The sequence below is a fragment of the Pseudopodoces humilis genome, chromosome 1, assembly GCF_049639895.1.
Source record: "Pseudopodoces humilis isolate 2021_Gansu_Grassland_sample_001 chromosome 1, ASM4963989v1, whole genome shotgun sequence".
NCBI classification, from domain to species: domain Eukaryota; kingdom Metazoa; phylum Chordata; class Aves; order Passeriformes; family Paridae; genus Pseudopodoces; species Pseudopodoces humilis.
In genome coordinates this window covers 70522210-70531980 of record NC_142200.1, presented here as the reverse complement: position 1 = coordinate 70531980, position 9771 = coordinate 70522210, and the positions used below count along the sequence as shown (strand labels likewise).

General features: G+C 43.4%; 1 pseudogene; it reads left to right on the top strand.

Annotated features, from left to right (window-relative positions):
• The first annotated feature begins 4856 nt into the window (after positions 1–4856).
• On the top strand, positions 4857–6166 carry LOC148185114 (uncharacterized; annotated as a pseudogene).
• The last annotated feature ends 3605 nt before the right edge of the window (positions 6167–9771 follow it).

Here is a 9771-nt window from a genome sequence, read left to right as displayed (position 1 = left end):
CAATAATGTGGACACAGACTAGGAGCTCAAATAAGCCAACCATCTAGTGTGGCCTATTCTGTAAGGGACAGAAGATCTACTGACCAGCGATCCTGGACACTGGCACAGATGTGACAATCATCGCCCACTCAGAGTGGCCAGCAAACTGGGAACTGCAGCTGGTGGCAGGCTTGATTTCAGGGTTTGGTGGAGTAACAGTGTCTGTGTGCTGTAAGCAGAATGTCTTTGTCAAAGGACTTGAAGGCAAGCTGGCAACCATCTGGCCATTTGTGGTGAGGGTCCCCATCACCCTATGGGGTAGGGACCTTCTATCCCAGTGGGGGGCTTCCTTACGCATTCCCAGCCGTAATTTCTGATTTGGGCCACTGAGGACTGTGCACTGCCATCTACCCCTCGGCTCACCTGGAAATGTGAGGACCCAGTCTGGGTTGAGCAGTGGCCCCTCCCAAAAATAAAATTGCGTGCACTACAAGACATAGTTGAAGAGCAGCTTGCCAAAGGCCACATCATCGAGACCACCAGCCCCTGGAACTCCCCAATCTTTGTGCTGAAAAAGCCTGGAAAGGACAGATGGAGACTTCTACGTGATCTTCACAAGATCAATGAGGTCATTGAGGACACGGGTCCCCTTCAGCCTGGCCTGCCCTCACCATCGATGCTGCCTTGAAACTGGATTCTTGCCATCATAGACATCAAAGACTGTTTCTTCAGCATCCCGCTGCACCCCCAAGATGCCCCCTGCTTTATCTCCTCTGTCCCCTCTCTTAATAGAGAGGCTCCACTCAAAAGATATCATTGGCTTTATCTACCTCAAGGCCTCAAGAACAGTCCAACTATATGCCAGTGGTATGTCGCTCACATTCTGTCTCCTATCCGGAAGTTATTCCCGGATGCAATCATCCACCACTATATGGACGATATCCTGGTCTGTGCATCAGAAAAAACTTAGACAAGGCAGTTAAAAAGACCATTGAGACCATAGAAAAATCTGGATTCGAAATTCGAGAAGACAAAGTGCCATGGATTAGCCCATGGACTTATCTCGGATTCCAAATCTGTGAAAGAACCATTGTATCGCAGTAGCTTGCCATCCGAGACGACCCAAAAACCCTGAGAGACTTGCACAGTTTATGTAAGTCCATCAACTGGATATGTCCCCTGACAGGAATTACAAAAGAGAACCTTGCCCTCCTGTTCCGTCTTCTCTGTGGCAGCTGAATCATGGACTCTCCATGTGCCCTCACACCTGAAGCCTGAGATACCATCACCAAAATCCAAGAATCCCTGTCTTTATGTCAAGCTCATCGCTTCAATCCCAGCCTGCCTTTCCAGTTTATCATTCTGGGAAAGGCCCCCTATTTCCATGGATTGATTTTCCAATGGCACCCTCAACTCAGAGACCCTCTATTGATAGTTGAATGAATCTTTACAAACAACCAAGCTACAAAAACAATTACCACCTTTCAAGAAATCATGGCACATCTAATTTAAAAAGCCAGGATTCGCCTCTGCTCTCTTGCAGGGTGTGTGTTCACATGCATATACCTGCCACTGACTACTGGAGACCTGGAGCATTTGCTCCAGACCAGTGAAAAACTCCAGTTTGCCCTGGATAGCTATACAGGACACATTTCCATCCACATACCAAAACACACTTTTTAATGCAACCTTTAATCAGACCCCAAAATTAGTCCAAAGCAGGACACCTCTCAAAGCTCTGACTGTTTTTACAGATGGCTCAGGGTCATCCCACAAGTCTGTAATGATCTTGAAGGATCCCAAGACCCAAAAGTGGGAATCTGATGTCCAAATAGTGGAAGGATCCCTACAGATAGCTAAGTTAGCAGCTATCATCAGAGCCTTTGAGAAATTCAAAGATGAACCCTTTAATTTGGTCACAGATTCAGCTTATGTTGCTGGTATAGCTATGAGGGCAAAATACACTTTTCTCAAAGATGTTTCCAATCCAAAACTACACCAACTGATCTCTGCATTAACTTGTTTAATAGCCCACAGAAAACAACCTTACCATATTATGCATGTGAGGTCACACACCGACCTGCTAGGTGCTATTGCAGAAGAGAACAGGAAAGCAGAGTGTCATGAGGTGACTTTACCTTTAAGGTGGTTGTGAGAGCTGAAGGAAGTTGAAGTTGCTGGGGACTGAAAGGAGTCCCTTCTCCTGACCAATTATTGGTCATTACTGGGAATTGACAGCATTTTTAACCATTGAAAAGGGAGATCAACTTGTGAACCCTACCTTAAGATGTAAAGTCAGGGCACTTTGGGTCTCTTTGTTTCCTGGCTGTGAAAGGTAGCAGACCTCCGGCTGGCCTCCCGTTCTCTGCCTGGCCATGCGGCCCGGGCGGGGGCTGGGCTGGGCTGAGCCTGCCACGTCTCCCGGCCGGGAGATGGGGGCTGGCGGGGCTTGCCCTGGGCTCTGGCTGGGCTGGGCCGGTTCCTGGCTCGGCTGCAGTGACGGAGTTCACCAGGGACTGCCGAGTAAAGAAAGAGAAAAAAGCTCTGGACCTGCAGCGGGCTAAAGCGGCGACTACACTTTCCAGAACAGCTATGAAGAATCTTCTATCGAAGACAGCTCCAGCTCCTGCACCAGCAGAGGTCACAGAGCCATCTACAAAGCCTGGGCAAGATTTTAAACTTTTCATTTTCCAGATGAGACTTGCAGATTAATCCTTTTATTCAGAGAGAGAAAAAGAGAGTTATCAACATGTAAAGAGACTTTACAAAACTATCAGAGACAAGAAAGAAAAGAAGCTTCAGGAAAGGTAGAGAATTAAGAAGATGCTTTAATTAAGATGAAATATTTTTCTGTTAAAGCTATGGAGATGGACAATAAAGTCCTGAAAGAACTCCTTTAATTCATGACTGTATATAGGGAGGAATAGAGTGTTCAAAGTGAAAATTTCGAGTAAAAAGTAGAGTGATTGTGATACAGTGAAGTGCTGGAAACAGTGAAGCGAAAATTTGAAGCCTTGGGGGGCAATGAGAAAAACTGTTTTCTGGTGAAGCTCACAGAAACAGATGAAGAAGACTTTTGCTTTTGAATAACTCATCCTTAAAATGCCATCCCTAGACTCATGGCCCATACACACCTCAGAGTGATGTGAAATGGGAGGAGTGAGCTCTGATAACAGCAGCTCTGAGCAGCTAACATCTGGGCAATGGAAAACTATAACAAAAAAGTAGTTTTCTTGTGAGAAACTCCATAAATTAACAGAAAGAAACTTCTGTTTCTCTACAAAGACTGGTGAAAAGACTCTAGCAGGAATTGGGACTGTTTTAACCACCAAAGTTCCAAAGTTTTTGTCTCTGTTGTCATGTGAACAAGGGAATAGTGGGTAGATAGGGGATAAAAAAGGTTTTTCTGGAAGTTTATTCCGGTGTTCTTATTATTGTAGTTTGTCAATAAACTTTTTTTATTCCTTTTAAGTTTTATGCCTGTTTTGCTCTTGTTCTAATCCCTATCTCACAGCAAGAAATAAGTAATTTTTTTTTGTTATTGGTTTAAAACCACAACACAGAGGTATTGGCCATGCCAGTAGAAACTGCTAATATCCCTGAAATCTTTGCTCAAGCAAAGTTGTCACATACATTTTATCATCAAAATGTACCTGCCCTCATTAGAATGTTCAAGCTCTCAAAAGATCAAGCAGAAGCTATTATCACAACATGCCCAAACTGCCAAAATTACCAGATACCATCTATGGGTACTGGGGTCAATCTCCAAGGCCTGAACAGCTGTCAGTTGTGGCAGACTGACGTGAGTCATTTTCCATCTTTTGGAAGGTCTAAATATGTGCATGTGTCAGTTGACATGTTTTCTGGAGCAGTATTTGTATCAGCTCACATAGGAGAGAATGCCACTCACACCATCAAGCATTTTCTTCTTGCATTTTCCACTCTGGAAGTCCCTAAAAACATCAAAACAGACAATGGACATGCCTATGCCTCTTGTAGGCTGAAAGAGTTCTTCAGCGAGTGAGGAACAGAACACAATACAGGTATACCTGCAAATCCCACAGGGCAATCCATTGTAGAAAGGACTCATCAAACCCTCAAAAGAGTCCTCCATCAACAACAGAGAGAAGCAGAAATTACATTCCCTGTCGAGGGACTTTGTAAGGCCCTATATGTCATTAACTTCCTAAACTGTACAACATCTGAGCCTGACCCTCCAATCCTTCATCATTTCTCAAATTCAACCCATGCTAAGCTCACTGAGAAGCCACTAGTGCTAGTAAAGGACCCAGAGACACATCAGGTTTTTGGGCCTTTCCCGTTGATTACCTCGGGAAGAGGCTATGCATGTGTTTCACTACCATCTGGCCCTAGATGGCTCCCAGGAAAAAACATCAAACAATATCTAGGCACTGCAAACACTGTCCTTATGGACACTAACAAGAATTCTCCTGAGCCAAATACAAGACACCCACAATACCAGACCAGCTCTGCATGGAGATGATGGCATCACCGAATGTCCACAAACCAGAGAGAAGACTGTCCCATCACATGACAGCAGACAAAACTGAGAACTGAGCAAGATGCTGCTGCATCAGTCAAGCCACAGGCCAGACACAGTCTGGTCACAAATTACTCCCTAGTTTATATGTTGTTACCACTTTTTCCCTAAAAATCCTCATGTCCCCCTCCATCAACCCTTGCCAGAACCTGCCTAGAACCCCATACCTACCTCCCCCATCCTCAGTTTCTAGTAAATAGAAAAAAGGAGGGAGAGAACAGAAGAAAGGGATGAGGGAGTAAACTGTAAACCTCCCCCACCCCAGATCATAAATTTTGCTTATACTCCCTATCAGAAGCCCCATCCCTGTCCAAAGATGAAAATTATGTCTGTTGGTGCTATCCTCACTGCTGCCTGGATGCTCTTGACTATGCCACACACCTTCGGTTGGATTAGTCCACAGCCTACCCACAATGTTTGGGTGACCTTTGCAAGGACAAGGGAACAAGATAACATGTGCCTATCAATGGGTAGCATTGACAACCCACTTTCCTCATGTCTGGTAGGGATTCCCTTGGTAGCAAATGACTGGCCCGTCTATAATTCAGAGCTCCTCTGCACCAGAGGTAAGAGGCCCAATTCGGTAGACACTTGGGATAAGTGGACAAAGATTCTGCCACATGCTCCAGAGGAACCCCAAGAACTGGACCTGCTGGGGTCCTCCAAAGAAACATACTGTGTCAAATTTTACTTTAAATGACCAAATCAACATTGGCCAGAAACTGACCAGGCAAAAAACACATAGAGAAAAGATATATCACAAATTAACAAAGCTTACAATAATTTGAATTTGTGTAATTACACCAGCTGCATACTTTCTGTGTTCTCTCTCCACCCCAAAGTGTTGCTCCGGGGAATTTTTCTTATCTGTGGTGACTGAGTATGGGCTGGGATCCCCTCACATCTCCAGGGGGATCCCTGTAGCCTTGGCAAGCTTTCTATCCTCACTCCAAATATCACGTTATTACATAATTTGAAACAAAAAAACTAATTTGCAAGCCAAAAAGATCCTATTCTGAATTTGATGAAAATTCTAATAGCCAAATTTACAATTGGAACCTAGGAAAGTGAGTCGTGGCCTCCCTGTTTTACCCATGGGTAGTCACAGCTAAAGCCTTTGGTGACATAAATTACCTGGAGTGTTGGCTTAGCAAGCAGGCCAATGCAACATCTGCTGCCCTGAGCATTCTTTTAAAAGATGAGGAGATCGCAAGACATGCATCTCTACAGAACTGAGCAGGAATCAACCTCTTACTATTCGCCCACAAACATGGCTGCGAAGACTTTGAAGGGATGTGCTGCTTCAACTCCTCTTCGCATTTAAAATCCATCCACATAGACATGCAGAAACTGAAGGAACTAGTGAAGGACTTAAAAGTGGAAAACACCCCAGGCTGGGTCAATGACCTTCTCGGTCAATGGGGACTAATGGGATGGGTGTCATCCTTAGTTAACGGAATTTTGTGGATTTTTATTGTAATTGTTCTTGCATTAGCTACATTCTCATGCCTTCTTCATTGCCTCAAAAGAGCTATTTGCGATGACTTTTTACTAAATACAGAGAGGGGAGTTGTGGACGAAGCCCAGTCTTCTGACAGGCTTCCTACCTGGAGATCTGCCCCCTAGATAAGACAAAACTGCCTAGTCATGGTGACTAAGCTGTGGACCCCTTCTTGCTTTGGGACCCCATGTTATTTCCCTGTTAACTATTGGTCATCAGATGATCCCAGTCTCAGACCATTGACACCTTTTCCAAATCTCCCCTTCCCTATAAAAACCCTAGCTTTTGCCCAGATCAGGGATAGATCATCACTGGCCCCTGTCACGATCCGCCAGCCAAGCGGGAGTCGTGAGAGGTTTGTTTGATCTCAGAGTGCAAAAAGGACACCAAGGGATTTCAGTTTAAATCACAGCAGCAACAATGCATCTTTATTTTAGTGCTAACAACATGGGTTATGCGATAGATGAGAAGGAGAGAAAGGGAGAGAGAAAGAGAGAAATAGAGAGACAAAGTAAAGAGAGAGAAAAAGGGGGGGCTATAGCTACCAATGGATGAGGTGAGATTGACAGTGTTTTATTCCGTGGGGAGATCTCTCTCAAATAAACTAACTTAGAAAGCCACTTTTATAGTCTCTTTCAAAGCAAGGGACAGTTGGCCAAGAGGTGGGGAGATTCACAGGCCATTGTGATGAGACCCATTGCTCTTTGAAGCAGGTATGAGTTATAAAACAGGCCACTCCTCACCAGTCCCTGCTCAGCAGCAGGAACGAAGGCAGTGTACCGTGGCAGCACAGCAAACACCCGCAAACAATCACTTTTGTGGTGTAGGTCGAGCACACCTTCAAACAATCACTTAGCAAGCATCCACCTCAACCAGGCCAAAACCCCGGCACAAAAGTCCCCTGGGGTCTTCAGGGTCTTAGTCTCTGTTCTTGCAATGGTCATGAGGCAGATGAGGGAAACTTCAGACCATCTCTTACAGCCCCCTTCGCTGAAGACTGCATTAACAAACTCCTGCGGAATGCCACATGGTCTCCCGTCTCTTGTCTACACATGGCTGGGGTAACCCATGAACGGAGCTGTCTGGGCTGATCTGAGCTGATCACTGCAAGAGATTAAATCACTTCTAAAAGAGCTGTTCGCTTAAGCCTCTGCCCATGCTCCTGAGGGTTACCCCTGGCTGGAAACTACCTGGAACTCCCCGGATGGCAGTTCCTTTCCTGGGACATCTATCTGGGATTTGTTGCAGGCAGAATGGGGGGACAGACAGACCCCCAGACCCAGCTGCAACAGTTGGGCACTGGAACAGGCTCCGTAGGGAAGCGGTCACAGCACCAGTCTGACAGAGTTAAGAAGTGTTTGGAAAATACTCTTGGGCACATGGTCTGACTCTTGGGAATGGTGCTGTGCAGGGCCAGGAGTTAGACTCGATCCTTGTGAATCTCTTCCAACTCAGCTTATTCCATGATTTTGTGGTTCTGTGAAATCAGTTCTGCTCTACATCTCAAAATGATAAAGTAGAAACTGTAAAAAGGCTATACAGTTGATCAAAGGTGTGGAGTAGTTTCTATAAAGGAACAGCTGAAAATCCTGGAAAGGATCCTTTATCCTTGTTATAGATACATAGTACAATATTGCCTTTTCACAAGTATTAATACGAATGCTATATGTATATTGTTAAAATGGCTTTGCTGTAATAGTCAATATAGTATGTTTGAACTGTCTGCTTAGTTAGGATAACATTCAATGAACAGATGATGGGGACCCTACTGATTATAAATACTCACCGCCTGTGGAAAGAAGGAGCCAAAGCCCAAATTAAAAGGTGATAAGGAGAGAATTAAAACCACAAGCCAAGAAACATGCATGCTCTAAAAAGATGGACCTAAAGAGTGACCATGCTACAAAGTTCCTGGAAAATGCAAACTAGTTAATAGAAAAGTTTGAATATGCATGAAGTTTATGAATATGCATCAAGTTGATGCAACAGAAATGGTATTTAAAGGGTGTTTCCAAAACACCAGGTGTGCAGAGTGCCAAGCACCCAGCCGTTCAACCCTTCACTTTATTGTCTTTGTCTCCTATTGTCTTTTTTATTAAACCTTTTAAAATTTACCAGAATAGTCAACATTGTTTTTCACATCCTGGAAAGGAAATGACTGATATGAAACTTCAAGTAATGAATGACCCAGAGACCTCCAAATAAATGTAGTGTTGATGGATTTAAAAGACATAGAATGACAAGGTTCATGACACATCATGCCACCTGGTTGTGGAAATACTTGACAATAGGTTGTGGAATCTGAAAGCTTATTCAAAAGAAAACAAACTATGAAAAAAAGAGCTGGAAAAAACTCTACCAACACTCACTTATTTACTTACAAGACAATTTTTTCAATGATAAAAATATCTCCGCAAAAAAATCACTTGATGTTTGAAGCATCATTATAAGCTTCTGTTCTCATACACTTTCTTAGGCATCTGCTGAGGCACTGCCAGACAGGATGCTGGGCTAGATTGATGTCTACTCTGACCCAATACAATTATTCTAATGTTCTTAGCACCCCTGATTGACACAAAGGAGTCATCTGTGCCATCAGGATTTGCCAGTGAAAAAAGGACTTACTGTTTTATATCTCTGGGGGGAAAATAGGAAGTGTCTTTTCCCATAAAGAGTTCTTCCCAGCTTCTTTCAGGTCTGCAGTACCTTGGGGTAAAATGCAGAGGACTCTTTTTAAACTCTTACCTATTGACTGGGGGCATGGGGGTTAATATAAGTTTTAAGATGGATATTCTCAACACTTCAATTTTCAAAAATGATTAATATTTTTGAGTAATTTATATATATATGAAGGCATTTACAAAATTTTCCATCAATGACCTCAAATCTATCCAGGGTTCACACTATATGGAGTATCTGAGGTCTGGAAAAGGAGCATAGATTTTGTATTGAGGTAGCACTTGCTCTTGGCTCTTTCTCTGGAGTTCCAGTACTTTACTGGGCAGACTGGACAGAGGATGAGGGCTGAGCTGCTCCAGCATATTTGTCACTTAATTATTTCAATGTGTCCCTGCCCACATAGGAAACAGAAGAGACAGTGCCTGTAGAGAGGTGAGAATGAGAACTACCAGCTGTGTTGTCATCACTCCATTTTCTATTCTTTGAGTGGAGTGGAATACAAACTCCCAGCTTCCTTTTTTTTCAACTGAGCCATCCATACCTGTGAGAGATGACATGAACATTTATAAGGTTGGGCAAAACTCATTTGTAGAGATTATTAGAGACCAGATGCCAGAAAAATATTTCAGGGGGAAGGGAAAATTATAAAAATAGAGCAAGCTACCCAGGCCACTGTAACAAATATAATGTACAGAAAGAGGCAGAGAAGAGGAAGAAGGCAAAAGAGCAGTGTGTGTTAATTTAAATGAGCTTTTAAAAACATTTAGAACAGTTCTTGCAACATGACATCAACAAGATGATGCCTACAATGTTACTCAAATCCAGAATAACGTTTTCATATTTACCATACAACTTTCCTTTAAATTTTCTCTGTTTGCATTCTGTAGCTTAGCAAGGTCAGATTTTCTCATTACAAAGTTTTTTAATCGCCCTGAGGCTTCTATATTCTGCCTTTTGCCTTTACACCATTGCTGATAAAGAGCACAAACTATGTGTAAAAGGAGAATTTTAAGTTGCAGTGGAAAGTTTTATGAAAATATATCACTCCTCC